The sequence below is a fragment of the Panthera pardus genome, unplaced genomic scaffold (assembly GCF_024362965.1).
Source record: "Panthera pardus isolate Hobbes unplaced genomic scaffold, ASM2436296v1 HiC_scaffold_23, whole genome shotgun sequence".
Classification (NCBI taxonomy): Eukaryota; Metazoa; Chordata; class Mammalia; order Carnivora; family Felidae; genus Panthera; species Panthera pardus.
In genome coordinates, this window is record NW_026526799.1 from 2,564,624 (window position 1) to 2,580,230 (window position 15,607).

Consider the following 15,607-nt stretch of genomic DNA (forward strand, 5'->3'; position numbering starts at 1 on the left):
ATGGCCAACGGGCTCACCGAAAGATGATCATTATCACGAACAGCAGGGAAATGCAAATCAAAACCGCCATGAGACGTCACCTCACACCTGGTACAATGCCTATCGTCAAGAAGACAAAAGATGACACGTGTTGGCAAGAATGTGGAGCCTAATTACAGTGGCAATCACATTGCACCATCATTTTGTATATCTTAAGCTCACTTAATGTCATATGTCAATTATAGATCAATTTTTAAAATTTTTGAGAGAAGGAGAGAGAGAGAGAGAGAAAGAGAGTGCATGTGCCCGTGCGTGTGTGCAGGAGAGGGGAAGGGAGAGGGTGAGAGAGAGAGAGGGAGAGGGAGAGGGAGAGAGAGAGAATCCTAAGCAGGCTCCACACGGTCAGCACAGAGCCCAGCATGGGGCTCTATCTCATGACCCCAGGATCACGACCCGAGTTGAAACCAAGAGTCGGACGTTCAACCGACTGAGCCACCCAAGCTCCCCTGTATCAATTTTTTAAAAAGACACTGTAAGACAATCCTCAGGGGAGCATTCCACACCCCGAGCACCACGGCTCCCCCAGAGTCACTGAGCCAGCCTTCGCCTGTTCCCACCACCGTGTCCCGCTCAGACTCCTCTATGCTCTGGCTCTAAAACGCTGGATGGTTTAACTTGGCCACCTGGGCCAGCTATTTGGAAGCCATTCTTGATGTTTCTAGCTCTGCCAATTTTATAATGCCAACTTTATATTCCAGCCAGTTATTAAGCAGTTGGGTTTCCAACCTTTGTCGGTGACACTCTTAAAGGAAGGGAGGGCGATGCACCTGCGCAAGGAGGGCTGGGGGCATCCTGCTTGGTGTTTTTCAGGAAAAACACAACTGGGGGTGTGAGGCATCGTGAAAACTTGGGGATATCAATTCCATGCAAATGCCCAGGACTCAGTCGAGTCTTTTTTAGGACGGTGGGGAGTTGGGGGGAGGCGGGTGGGGATAAAGAAAATACCAAGTAAGCTTACACTTAATTCATACTTAGCTCTGGGGAAAAGGTCGATAAAAATTGTAGTTACCAATAGTTACTATGGAGCATCTACTACAAGAAAAAGAGAAGTTAGCGGGTGTCGCTCTTGGCATGTAGCTTTCTAACTGACCTAAGATAACACGGGAGACGTAGATAAGCAGCCAAATCCCCAGCTTCACCACGGTGTCAGTCATAGGACCACACACCCCGCCAGTCCCTAAAAGTCTCTGTGTGTCTTGTAGGTGTGTTTGTTTATAATAGTCTGGGAATGAGGAATCCTGGCTCCAGCACTAATGTGTAAAGCCTGGGACAAATTCAGGCTTTCAGAGCGGTGGTGAGGCTTTCCTTCTTTTTATATTCACAGAATCCAACCAGTGCAGTGGAAAAAGGATACAATTAGAAGGCACGAGACACCAAGGCTTCGAAACCAGTTCTGCCTGATGCTGACGCTCTCCGTGCGACCTCAGACAAAGTATTGCCCTCTGTCCACCTACACGGTCTCACCTCCAGAATAGGAGTGATAACCTCTGCCCACCTTGTTGGGTTGGAAGGATCTGATGAATTAAATGTATGCAAACTACATGTGCGTTAAAAGTCTGGGATGACACCAGCCTCACCACCACCACCAACACCATCATCGGCATCAGCTTGGCCACTGGTGGCCAGTGGTGGGCACCCCAGTAAGTAGGATGGGTGTAGAGTAGAGCTTCTCATCCTGGGCAATACCCACATTCTGGGCTGCCTGTCGTGGGCGTTGTAAGATGTTCAGCAACCGCCTAACCCAGATGCCCATAGCACCCCTTTCAGTGGTGACACAAAAACGCTTCCAGACGTTTCCAAATATCCCTTAGGGGTAAAATCACCCCTGATTGACCACCAGTGGCCTAAAGGGCAAGCTTTGTCCTCCCAAGAGGTGAGAGAAGAGGGGAGGAAAGGGGCGCCTGGGTGGCGCTCAGTTGAGCGTCCGACTTCGGCTCAGGTCGTGATCCAGCGGTCCGTGAGTTCGAGCCCCACATCGGGCTCTCTGCTGTCAGCGCAGAGCCCGCTTTGGATCCTCTGTGCCCCTCTCTCCCTGCCCCTCCCCCACTCATGCCCGCTCTGTCTCAAACATAAATAAGCATTAAAAAAAGAAGAAGAAACGGAGAGGAACGAGCGAAGCTCTCTGGGAGGTATGGCAGCTACCGCTCTCCGGACATTTGAATAGGACTCTTGAGGAGATAACCGCGCTGGCGTCCTATTGCTTCTCGAGTACCCTTTTGCTCCCTTCCCCAGACATTCTCCCTCAGAATTAGAAGTCCTCAGCCTAGTGGCCTTTGACCCCAGGTGTCTGTCCCGGAAAAGCCCACCTTGTTTTATGTCAGCTGTCCCGCCCTTTGCATGGAGAGTGCACCATACCCTTGAACCTCTGGCCATCTCCCCGGTAACCTGGAGCTATTGTAGAGGGACTCCGGGCTTGTGGCAATGCCACGGGTAACTCTAGGATCCATTCACCTGGGAAAGACACAACGCAGAGAGAAGCCAGGGGAACCCGACTTTTACCTCCATAATTCCACCAGGCAGGGGGTCACCCCCCACCCTGCCCCACCTGGGGAAACTCAGACCCGAGCACCATGGAGTCCTCCCTGATTTGTGTCCCGCTCAGGCCCTTCCCATTAGATGGGTGTCCTCTGAAAGGCCCCAACCATGTCTTTGCCTCTGAGAGTATTGTCATGTGTATTTCACCTTGTCCGGATTCTCAAAGCTGATGGTGCAGAGTTGACCACCCCCCCCCCAACCTTGCAACCACGCTGGCCCAGCTACAGAGGCCAAGGAGCGTCTTAATCCAGTCCCAGGAATGTTTGCCTCATCTCAGCCCTCACCCTGGCTCTGGAGCCCCACCATAGCCCAAGCCCTGTGTGCTACACCGGCCCCTTGCCGGGGACGGGGGACACAGGCTCTGTAAACTTGAACCAGAATAAAGGATCTGAAAAACGTGACCCCCAGGCACACAATGCCACCCCTCCACACATCAACTGGCTTCATTTGTCTGTATTCCCGTCTAACCCTTGTTATGCGCAAACATAGCTTGCATGCTTATTAAGGTATAAATACAACGATGTGTCTGCCTTTTCCATAGTTAATGTCCTATCATGAGCATTTTCCACTTTGCTTTAAAAATTACCATTTTAATGACCACCTAAGCTTCCATAGAGCGGTCATAAAATTCCTTACTTAACTGTTTTCCTAAGATCTAGTCTTTTTCTTTTTTCCCTATTAAAGTTAATTCTGCAATTAACATTCAAGATCTTCCAGAATTCAGAATTTTTTTCGTCTAAATGATTTCCTTGGGACGAAACCCCAGAAACAGAATCGAGTTCAAGGACGTACATGTGTATATGACTTTGATATAGACGGCTGATTACCCGAAGGGGTGCCCCCGTGACCTTGGGACAAGCAGTGTCGGAGTCATTATTTCGTCACAACCATGCCATTACTCGTACGTCCTTCATGGGATCATATTATTGATCATCACTTTCACCTGCATCTCTTTGATTACTATTAAAAGCAAGCATTTTCCCTAAATGAATTTTAGTATCAGTGGCTTCACGGAAAGGACAGAGGAGGGGGTTTATGTCCCAAATTCTACTTCAAACCACTCCGAATCCCACGTTAGACATGAAAGCATTCTGTCCAAAGCCTTCCTTGGGCTCACCACTACCTGTATGTTTTATTGTTGCTGTTTTGTTCCTTCCGTCACCTCGCCACCCCCCTCACCCCCCTGTGTGACACCTCCTTACTGCCATCTTTCTCTTGTCCGTGGAACCTCAAGTTCCTCGGGCGTTTATCACCCACAACAACTCAGCTTTGCTCAACGCCACACAGCTGCAAATGCCCCAGAGGTAAAAGAACCAGCAAACGCAGAGGGCGGTTGGCAACAGACCAGCACCCACTGGGTGGCACCCTTCACGATGGAGGTTATCGCTGGTGCTTCCGGACAAACAGAGGGCGGTCCAAAGAATTCTGGTGAAGAGGATGTTCTACACCTCATCATAAGCTCCCGTCTCAGAAGATTATCTGAGTAGACGCCTTCCTCACACACCTCAGGCACCACATGTGGAATCTGTACGATGCTTCTGCTGGATCTGATAATGTTTTCCTTCTTCTAGATGGAGACCTGATAATGTTTTCCTTCTTCTAGTTGTGACACAAACAGCAGCAGCAATCACAATACTATTAGCCAGCTCTTCAATAGCTCGTATTACATGCCAGGGAGTGCTCTAAGCATTTCACATTTACTAACTGACTCAATCGTCACTGGAAGCGTATGAATTAAGTATGAGAATTACACCCAGTATACAGGGAAGGAGACTGAGGAACAAAGATCACCGGAGCTGGAGTCCGTTCAGAGGCTCTGTGCGTGTCCTGTGAGCCTTGCAGGAGGCTGAGCCCAGAGGGGAGAGGGGAGGAGTGTGTGGGGCCAAGCAGCCCCTCCGACTCCTCGCTCCATCCAGACACGGGCTGGCTCTGTGGCCCACTCTTCATGCGAGGCCATTCGGAAGGAACATTCCATTCTGGGACATGGGTTCCTCAAACACGCTAGTGTCCTATTTCTTTTTTGTTGGCCAGTGTCAAGGTCAGAGGAGATGTGGTTGGATAATTGGTCTTAGTCAATGACACACGGCAACCATGCCTTATGCTCCTAATGCTCCCTCAAAAATCAATCCCAGTGGCATTAATAGAATGTTCTCATTAAAAATATATGAGACACGCTGAGTGGCACATGAATGGGAAATAAACATGAAACGAAGTCAGTGAAGGCACTGATCTACTCTTTACTGATTCCCATTTTTCTCCAAACTCTCAGGCCCCCGCTCTGATTCTCCCTAATTAATTACTAGCTATTAGTGCATAATTAGCAGCATCGCTGTCTAAGTGACAGCACCATATGTCAGCAGGGACACTAGCCTTGGCGTAGCATCTCAGCCGTGGCACCCGGGACAGCTCCCTCAGCCTCTCTGAGCCTCATGCTTCTCCTCCATGAAATGTACGTGATCAGACCTCTCCTCTCTGCTCTCCAGGCTCTCGGAGACCCGCGCGAGGGCATGCCTGCCTGCCCCCCACCCCTGCCTCCACCCTCGCTAATTCTGGGACTCGTGCACTTGTCACTTTCCTTGTCAGTCAAGTGGGAATGGGAGTACGGCGCTGAGTAGGGGAACTAGGGAGTAATGGATGTAGACATAGTTTGCGAACCACAGTCTGCGTAAGGGCTCCTGCCTCTGAGTAGTTTTACAGATGAAAAATAATGACTAAGGAAAGGGTGGAGCTCTTCTGTTCTTATGGTATCCTTTCTTTGCACCCCAAAGATGGTGTGAAGGTTGCCCTACCCCATTCTTTCCTCCTCTGCTGAGAGACTTTGGACACGCCCCAGGATTCATCTGCGAAGGGACGCAGAGGAACCACATCAGCCCCATCCAACGTCAATGACCCAATATTAAAGGATGAACTTCAATGTGAGCGTACTATGTGGGCTTCCGTTGGCTTATTCATATATCAGGGCCATCCACGCTGTGTGAGCTGTGACGTTTCCAGTCTTCCAGAAAGCAGACATTAATGGGGAGGTGGAGTGACACCTTCACAGGACAGTCACCCTTATGAGAGAAGTGGGGCTGGGCCAGGAAAGTCTGAGCCAGTGATACAGGTCCAACGAAGTCTCCGCCCAGCCAGATCCTGTCTTGGAGGGGGGAATAATGCTCTCCCGTCTGCCCCCACAGCTGTACACGTCCTAATCCCCAGGGAATATGCTTTCCTCCACGCTGAAAGAGACTTTGCAAATCTAAGTTAAGGATCTCGAGATGGGGACATTATCTCGGATTATCCAAGTGGGTCCTGGGTAATCACAAGGGTCCTTATGAGAGGGAGGCAGGAGGGTCAGAGCCGGAGAGGATGTGATGATGCAAGCAGAGGTCAGAGAGAGAGAGAGTGAGAGAGAGATTAGGATGCTATGATGCTGCTGCCTTTGGAATGAAAGAAGGGGCCATGAGCCAAAGAAAGCAGGTGGCTTCTAGAAACTGGGAAAAACAAGGAAATAGATTCTCTCCATTTCCACAGCCTCCAGAAAGAACCCAGCCCTGTATACCTTTTTTAGTCTTCTGATACTCACAACCGTAAGATAATAAGTTTGTGTGGCTTTAAGCTGCCAAGTTTGTGTTAATTTGCTATAGCAGTCATAAAACACTAACAGAGTATCAAGCAGGACATCTCCACGGTCGCCATATTGCCTATAACAGCAGTAACCTTCAGGCTCTGCACAGATACCCGGTGAAGAAGTTGGCGAGCCTTAAGTGTTTCCTTTCCCAAGGCACTGAAAAAAATGTCCAACCTCACAGAGTCTGGGAGCTTCACAGACATAAAATGCAGGCACTTTGACAGGCCTGGGTGGCAGGACTAGTGCTGAGCTGCATGGCCTGTCTTGCACAGACCAGCGTGTGGCACACAGCGGGCCTCAGTTGCTGTGCAAACAAGGAAAGAAGGAAGGGACAGAGGGAGAGAGCAAAGAGGTGTACCTTGGGAATTTGGGCCCCAAAATCCCAGTGACTCTGTGGCCTGTTTCCTACCTAAGGTTATCCCACGTGTCTTGTCCAGATTCGATTTGATTTTTTTTAAGGTTTTTTTTTTTTTCATCTTTATTTATTTTTGAGAGACAGAGTGTGAGCAGGGGAAGAACACAGAGAGAGGGAGACCCAGAATCCGAAGCAGGCTCCAGGCTCTGAGCTGTCGGCACAGAGCCCGATGTGGGGCTCGAACCCATGAGCCGTGAGATCGTGACCAGAGCCGAAGTCGGACACCCAACTGACTGAGCCACCCAGGTGCCCCTCGATTTAACTTTTATTTGTTGGGTTCCTAAGCTCAACCCCTGAACATGCATTGTAAAATGTGTCCCTTTCCAAATTCCGTAGCTGAAGACAGTCCCAGAACGTCCAGACTCCACATGTCCCTGGCCTCCTTACTGGATGCACCTCCTGCTCCCACATGGCCCCTGTTGTCTACCTCTCCTCCCCCTGCTCTGCGTGCTTACTTTTCTGTGGGCTCCATGGGGCTTCCCCACTGAAGCCACCTCCCAGCCCCTGAAAGCATAACTCCCACTGGGTGGTGCTTCGCTGCCAGAGTTCGGACGCAGAAAAGCCCGGAGCTTCTGACCCAGGGAGAGCCGAGGTTGACCTTGATATGATACAACTCCAGGAAAGATTGCGGGTCAGCACTAGAGCACAGAAGGAGTCAAGGGGCAGGAGGCTAAGGGGGAAATCCTGGGCCATACGTTCCCGGCAGAGGCAGCTGGACAGGATCATGGTGAGCACGGCCTTGGGGAAAGGGAAGGTCTTTCCCAGGATGGGGAACCACGTTAAGGCCTCCCTGTGACTGGGTTTCCAATCGGAACATAACACAAGCAGCCGGTCTGATCCTATAGGATCCTATAGAGCTCATTACCGCAACACACTCAGTGCGGCACAAACACCATCCAGAGATTCATCGCCTGTTAAAATCTGATCGCTGGGAGCTGCCTTGTTCAAAGTTTGAAAAGGCTAACGCCGTCCCTGGGCTGCTCTGATGGCACTTTTTGGGGCACAGCAGGCTGAGGACAGGGACGCTCACCTGCCACCCACCCACCCGAAAGAGGTCATCCGCTGCCTTAGTTACGGCCCGTGGTTTTCTAAAGCTCACCTTGGCTCTGCGTTCTCCAAAGTTGTAATCAGTCCAAGTCAAACTGCATGAGATGTTCGATGAAACCTGGATGCCTGAGGCCATTTATTTTTTCCATTCATGTGTGTGATATTTGCCATCACTCTATAGGTTCAGTTTGAAAGTTCAGCATGCAAATGCTGTTTCATTGATTGATTGATTCATTCATTCATTCACTCAGTGATCAATTCAACAGTTGGGGTCCGCTGTGTGCCAGATACTAGGGTTAGTGAGAGAATCACAACAATGAGCATGGCCCCAAAGAGCTTGCAGTCTAGAAAAATGGACAGACACATAAACTGAGTGCAACTCAATGAGATACTTGTTCTGACAGGTGCGTACCAAGGGACCCTGTAGCTCAGAAACAATGACAACCAACTCTGCCTGGAGCTTGGGGGCTGCTGAGAAATATTTGAAGATTGGACAGCATTAGCTGAGGAGAAAAAACATGGAGGATGGGCTGGCGTGGTCTGGGCAGTTTGACATGTCTTGGGCTCCAGCTGTCCAGGAGAGGAGCCGGGGAGGGGCTGGTAGGTGAAGGGGTCTCAAGGGTCACAGCAAAGAGCTTGGCTTTATCCTGTAGGCGGTGCAGAACGTGTTGGGGACCACTTAGTGGAAATCGCGTTCTCATGAAAACCAATGGATTTTGCCAGAGTCAGTCTTCTGCTTTACCTGAGATGAATGTGCTCTTTCCTGTAACATTAGAATTCTTTATTATGAGAACAAAATTAAACAGAGGGTCGGATATATGTGTGAGAAGCTCAGGAAATGATCAGGCATAGAGAGACACAGGTTTTGGAATCATCCAAATATATATATATATGGATATATATACACATATATATATATATTTTTATACATACATAAATATAAATACACATATACATATATATAAATATATATATATATTTTTTTTTTTTTTTAATTGAGGCTGTGGCAATGGATAAGCTCACCTAAAGAGAATTTATTTGAAAAAGTGAGAGAAGAGTCTTGAGACATAACAAAAATATAAAATACCTGATAATACACTTAACAAAACATGAGAACATGTCATAGAAAACATTATAAAAATTTGATAAAGGACATAAAAGAAATTTAAGATATAAAGCCTCAGCCAGTAATTAATTCTCTGCCCAGTTAAGTCCATTCCATCCAAATCTACAGCAGAATTAACTTTTAGAATTTGATTTAAAAAAACAAATACACAAATTCTAGGGGCGCCTGGGTGGCTCACTCAGTTGAGCATCCAACTCTTGATTTCGGCTCAGGTCATGATCTCAGGGTCGTGGGATCGAGGCCCTAGCACTTGTTCTCTCAATTCTTGGGAGACTCTGCCCTCAGATATCACCTCCGTTGGTCTCCATGACTTGTCTAGTGCGGTGACCCAACCCCCTGCTCCTGAGAAGTCTGAGCCCTCGATAATCACACTTCTCAGACGGGGTGGCTGCCCGTATTTGTCCACAGTCACAACTGGTCAAGGTAGCACCAGGAGGTACCCAAGTGGATCACATGAGTCCTGTACCCTTTCCCCCTGACCCCACTGTGTAACCAGGGCTATACCACCAAAGAGGGAAAAGAGAGAGAGAGACAGAGACAGAGACTGAGTGAGGCTTGCAAAAATGTAAAACAATACCTCTCTCCTTTTCAATCATTCATTTTGGAAAATGGAGCCCTTTTTTATAGAAAATGTATCATTCGTGTTAACATGTAATAGTTACATGGCGTTTATTTTTCAATGATTTGGTAACGAAATATTTCAAATAGTTCTCAGTATTAATTTCTAATAGGGGAATATCAGTAGGTAGAACACACATAAAGCAAAACTTCCTTGAAATCTTCACGAAGGCTCAAAAATGCAAAGGAGTCTTAAAACCAGAAATTTTAAGAACCATTGATCTGAAAGAGTAAATGCACTAGAATAGTCAAGACGTTTTTGAAAAGGAAGAGTAAGAAAGAGGAATGTTCCCTGGTCGATTTTAAACCACATTATAATAGAAAGCAACAGTGTGAGGCTGGCAACAGAAAACACACACTTGGTCCAGAATATATGCAAACCTCCAGTGTACAGATGAGAAGCATTTCAAATCGGGGGGATGGAGGGAAAGATTGTGTAATAAGTGTTTATTAGTTTTAAATCCCATAAAAAGTTACAAGACAAAAATAAAATGTTGAGAAAATATTTGTAATGTATTTTCTCAAAGGTTGATAATCTAATTAATATGTAAGGAGCTCCCAATAATTAATAAGCAAAAAGAGACTCACAGGTTTAAGAGGGTAAAGGGGTAATTCACCAAAGAAGTTACGCGAAGCCCTAACAAATGCATGAAAACAACGTTGTTCTCATTCGCAGCAAAGAAACAGCATATTTCAAATCAAATACCATTTTTGTTGATTGTCTTAGCAGAGAATTTTACTCTCTAGCCCTGGAAACAATCTGGGGACATTAGCACTTTGATCATTATTCTCAGGACTTAATGGATTCATCTTTTCTGAAAAACTCTCGGTCAAGATGTAGCAAATTATTTTAAAATGTGCATATTTCTTGACCAGGAACTTTCATTTTGGAGAGTTCACCCTGGCAACAGAATCCAGCAAACGCACACAGACTGTAGAAGAATGCTCCTTCCAACATTGTTTTTACTAGGGAAAAATTAAAACCAACTTAATAGTCAACCATTAATACGGGGTCATGGCAATAAGAGCTGATGTAATCTCACCATAACATACTGTGCAGTCACTAACAATGACAAGGACCCGTGGAAAGATGCCCGTGACAAACCGTTGGCTGAAAACAGTGGATTATAAATTAATACATATGGTACGAACCCATGAGTGGGGGACATCGCCAGCATTCACCACTATGTGGCCTTCCTCCTCTTCTGGGCGTGTGGAAAGTCATACTTTTCAGTTTCATTGAAGTTAAGTGGAATCATAGGACTAGTTCTGGCCCACAAAACATGTACAGGAGTGACTTGTTTCGTTTCTGGGCCGAGGCAGGAAAACGCCAATGCCTGACTGTCCAGTCCCTTTACCCCCTCCCGCAGCAACCGAGAAGGCCACACGGTCCAGACGGTGTGGTCACAAGACCAAGAGTCTCCAGTAGCTTGGCTCCGAGAATGGCTGAGCAGAGCAGAGCCCCTGCCAATCTGCGTTGGAAAAGCATGAGGAATAAATCTTTGTTTTATTAAGCCACTGAGAATCCAGAGTTAATTTATTGCTGCAGTAAAACTTAGCTAACATGAGTAATACGCTATTTTTTTTTTTAAATAAAATCACAACAGAAGGAATGTGCGGGGTGCTATGTAAATGTGCTTGGTAAAATATCTGGAAAACGGTATTCCCAACTTTATTTTCTTTTAAATCTTTTTTTTTTTCAATATATGAAATTTATTGTCAAATTGGTTTCCATACAACACCCAGTGCTCATCCCAAAAGGTGCCCTCCTCAATACCCATGACCCACCCTCCCCTCCCTCCCACCCCCCATCAACCCTCAGTTTGTTCTCAGTTTTTAAGAGTCTCTTATGCTTTGGCTCTCTCCCACTCTAACCTCTTTTTTATGTATTCCCAACTTTAAATTGTGACTTTCGCTGGGGTGATCTGTTGCCGTAGCTGTAATTTAATCTGTATATTTTTTTTTTTCTTGAACTTTCTACAGGACGCACATAAAACCAGAAACAGAGAAGCTGCTTCCATTTTGGAAAACGAAAAGTACATTGATAAGATCTCCGGGAGACTTATCTGGCTATTCGAGGGCTTACTCACATTCAGCTGTTATTAAGGGATGACTGTAATCCCCTAAGTATGCACTTCTCAATAAAACAAGCTCATCTGTTTGGGCGAGAGTGTGTTTTCCTTTCGGAAGAGTAGGGATGGGGCTGGCGTTGAAATGAAACGTAAGATGGTCAAAGCGGGTGGATGGATGTCAGGTGAGCAGACCCTTGAACACAAAGGTACTGAAGGAGGGACCCTGGAGGGGAAGGGGATTCATGGAGCCACCGAGGCAAGTGACTCAGCACATCTTGACTTTCCTCCAACAGCATCCCCGGGGGACCTCGCGTAGCTGTTGGAAAAGCCGGAGACCCGCCAAGAGCTGTGAAATCAGCCGCGTAAGTTAAGGTGCCTGTCTGTTCATGTTTGTTTACAGAATGTTACTCATTCTGTGACAGAGAACAAGAAAAAGTCATATATATATATATATATATATATATATATATATATATATATATTTTTTTTTTTTTTTTTTTTTTTTTTTTTTTCCAGGACAGAAAAGAAAATAAAAGTGGAGATGTTGGTGCCATTTCACCAAGGGCGCGGGCACTTCCGCACGTGTGTCCGGGCTCCCACATCATCCTACGCTTTCCCTCATCCCGTTCTGCTCATGGCTCCTCAAGGCCAAGGCAGAAAGAGCCGAGGAAGCAAAGTCACGGGAGAGCGAGGGCCTGGCCCGTGTTCCGAGGCACAGGAAGAAGGCGGGTCTGTGTGTGTCATTTGTAGCTTCCGATTTCTGCCATCTTTAGACTTTCCCAGTGTTAAATGTCCACACAAGCAACAGTTGGCCTATGGCTACAAGCAGTCAAATAAGTGTCCAAGAGACTTTGCAGGAGGCAGGAGCTGAGGTGACAATACCTCGCCGCGCCAGTCGTGAAGCTCTGTGATTGTCTTCAGGATGCTGCAGCAGCCCTCTGAGGACCGTGTTTCCTGCTCTGCTCACGGCTGCCTACTGCCGTGGTCTGGCAGTAGGGGTGCAGGAGGGAGGCTGGGGGAGTGCTGCAGGAGCGAGGACGGTTGACCAGTAGGATACGGGGCACCCGGCGAGAATTTCAGCTCAATAACAGGTATGTGTTTAGTATAAGCATGTGCCCAGTCTTGCATGAGATATACCAAAAAAGTATCCGTCGTTGATCTGCGATTGAAGTGTAACCGGGCGTTCCGCATTTTTATTTGCTAAATCCGACAATCCTCGGAGAAAGTATGTAGTAATTCCGGTTCCTCCCCGGTGGCCACGGCGTGTTCTGGGAGAAGCAACTGAATCCACCGGGCGATTTGTCCAGCCCTTGCCTGCAGAAGCAGACTCAGGGAGGCCAGCACCGACTGGCCAGGGTCCCCTCCCCCGAAGTCTGGGCCCCAGCATCCCAGACCCTCCTCCGAGTTCAGAGACTCTGGCCTCAGTCGAGCCGTGCCCCCTTCACAGAAATCTGCTTTAACTCAGAGACAATGTCCACTTCTTTCCTCGGTCCCCCTAGCCTGAAGGATGCTAGTTGCCACTTCTTAAGATCTGCGTATTTTGGGGGCTCCTGGGTGAGCGTCTGACTCTTGGTTTGGGCTCCGGTCACGATCCGGGGGTGTGGAATAGAGCCCGGCATCCGGCTGTGTGCTAACAGCGTGGACCCCGTTGGGATTCTCTCTCCCTCTCCTCTGCCCCTTCCCCAGTCATGTGCTCACGTGCTCGCTCTCTCTCAAAATAAATAAATAAACATGAAAAAAAATTTTAAATGGCCTGTGTATTTTATTCTGGCCTTTTTGGTTCTTTAGTAACTAATGAGCAATTCTTCGTGTAAGACTTTCTCTGTTAAAACGAGTGATGTGGTTTTGCTTTGGACTGGGCTGGCCTGATATATCCAGTCCATAGCTAATCCTGGGGCAGGCATAGAAAGTGGCAGGGGAAATCGGATGGTGGCATAGCTGTAAAGGAGACGGGGGAGGCGGGCAGTTTTCTGGACTCTACTAGGGCTGGAGGAACGGGATATAAGAGAACTAGCCTCGGAAGACACGGGCTGCAGGGATTATCATGCAGAATGCCCATAGAATTGCCCCACAAGAGAGCAAGAACGACTGTGTTCAGAGACTGGTACGAGAGCGAAGAGAAGTTGACCCTGGAACGTGACATGAGATTACGCAAAGACGTGGACGTGAACGTGAGTGGCAAGAAGGAGGGTCGCAAAGCCACCGTGCATCGGAGTGATGGTCCAAGTGTGGCCCTGGAGGGCACACCACAGCAAGCTCTTCCCCTGTCCTTCGGGAGCCACCGTGGTGGGTGTGGAACCAGATCTGCATCTGAGTCACCCGAAGCTGAAGTTCCACGGATGAGAGTGGGGCGGATGCAGCTAAGGAAAACACTGTAACCAAGAGACGTTCCCAGGGGGCAGGTGGGAGCAGAGAACAAAGGAAGAGTCTGGGCGGCTCGTGGCAGGGCACACGGCAGGGGGGACACTGACTTGGGGTGGAATCTCTCTGCCATATTGGGTGGCAGGGTATTGCCACAAATGGACGTCTTCCCTGTGTCCTGGGGTTTTCAAAGCCCAGCGCCTCCTCCTTCAGAACATAAGGTGGCAACAGGAGAGCCCATCGTGTCACCACCACTCCCTTGTTCTTCGGCCCTCAAGAGTAGATAAAAAACAGGACGGCTGCCAGCCTGAGGCGGGCGACCCTCAGCTGCCCTGCTGGCAGAGGGCAGCGACCTCCCAACATGGCCGTATTAGTTTCCTATCGCCGCTGTAACAAATTACCACAAACTCGGTGGCTTAAATCAACACAATTTATCACCTTGTAGTTCTGGATGTCAGAATTCTCCCAGGGCTCTCGCTGGCCCAAAATCAAAGTGTTATCAGGACTGCATTCCTTTTAGAAGATCAAGGGGACAATCTGCTCTCTTGCCTTTTCCAGCTTCTAGAGGCTGAGTCCATTGCCTGCACCATGATGCACGTCACTCTGGCCTCTGCTTCTGTGGTCACCTCTCAACCTCTCCTACTTCCTTTGTGACCTGGGCTCTCCCAGGCATGCAAAATGCTCCATCCAGTATAAGGTAACATATTCACAGGTTCCAGGGATTAGGGTGTGGACAACTTTGGGGACCATTATTCTGCCTTGCACGGAGGCCAGGACGGAGTTTCCAGTACACCAGTCAGTCCCTTTGACTATTCAAGGTGGACAGGGGTGACTCACCTGTTTAGAGTCCTGATGATCCCACAGTGGGAGGTAGCAGTCACCTGTGGGTCATGCTGGGCACCAGCAATGGTGACAACAAAGAAAGCGTGGACAGCTGGCTCAGGTCTCCCCTAGCATGCTCAGAGTGGGTCATGTGAGTGACATGGGGCATCCTTCCCAATGTAACCACTTCCCATGACCCACTGGACTGGATACGTCCATTGTAGCCTCTAACCCTAGAGGACTCCAGGAAAGGTGACAAGAGGAATAGGAAATGTCACATACAGAAGAGTCTCGATCCTTTCTGTTCTGCCCTAGGGGCATTCTCGCCACCGGAGCCCTCCCCAGATCTCGCCCCAGAGGACAGACGTGCTCCCTGGGAGGACCTGCCAGGAAGAGAGCCAGTTGGCAACACCATACCCATAGAAGGTTCTATTTGTAACTTAGCAGCCAGCACTTCTGTTCCAGAGCACCTGCCAAGTTGGCCAGCAATAGAGGTTTTCTGAACATGCTAGACCAGGAAAAGCAAACTCAGTCTGCTCACACGACCCCTCGTCTGACGGGTCTAAGAAGCACCAGAAGTTAATTATCTGAACCCTAATTTCCCAACTAGAGTAAGAAAGGGACTCTTTTTCTCCTTCCCTTTCCCCTTGGTCTTCTGTTAAGTTTCTCAAATTCCACATATGAATGAGAACATATGATATCTGTCTTTCTCTGCCTGACTTATTTCACTCAGCATAATACCCCCCAGTTCCATCCACGTTGCTGCAAATGGCCAGATTTCACTCTTTCTCATTGCCAAGTAGTATTCCATTGTATATGTGAACCACATCTTTATCCATTCGCCAGTTGATGGACATTTAGGCTCTTCCCATAATTTGGCTACTGTTGAAAGTATTTTCAACAATTTTGGCTGCTAGAAACATTGGGGTGCACGTGCCCTATGCATCAGCACTCCTGGATCC

The 15,607-nt window shown here is 48.1% G+C and overlaps 1 long non-coding RNA gene across 1 annotated transcript; it reads right to left on the bottom strand.

Moving 5' to 3' along the window:
* Window positions 1–335: 335 nt before the first annotated feature.
* Window positions 336–10,736, bottom strand: LOC109273541 (uncharacterized). The gene is made up of 3 exons (XR_002083116.2): window positions 10,543–10,736; window positions 7,699–7,990; window positions 336–2,490 (listed from the first exon to the last, which is right to left on the bottom strand). It is a non-coding gene; the product is annotated as an uncharacterized LOC109273541 (long non-coding RNA).
* Window positions 10,737–15,607: the final 4,871 nt, after the last annotated feature.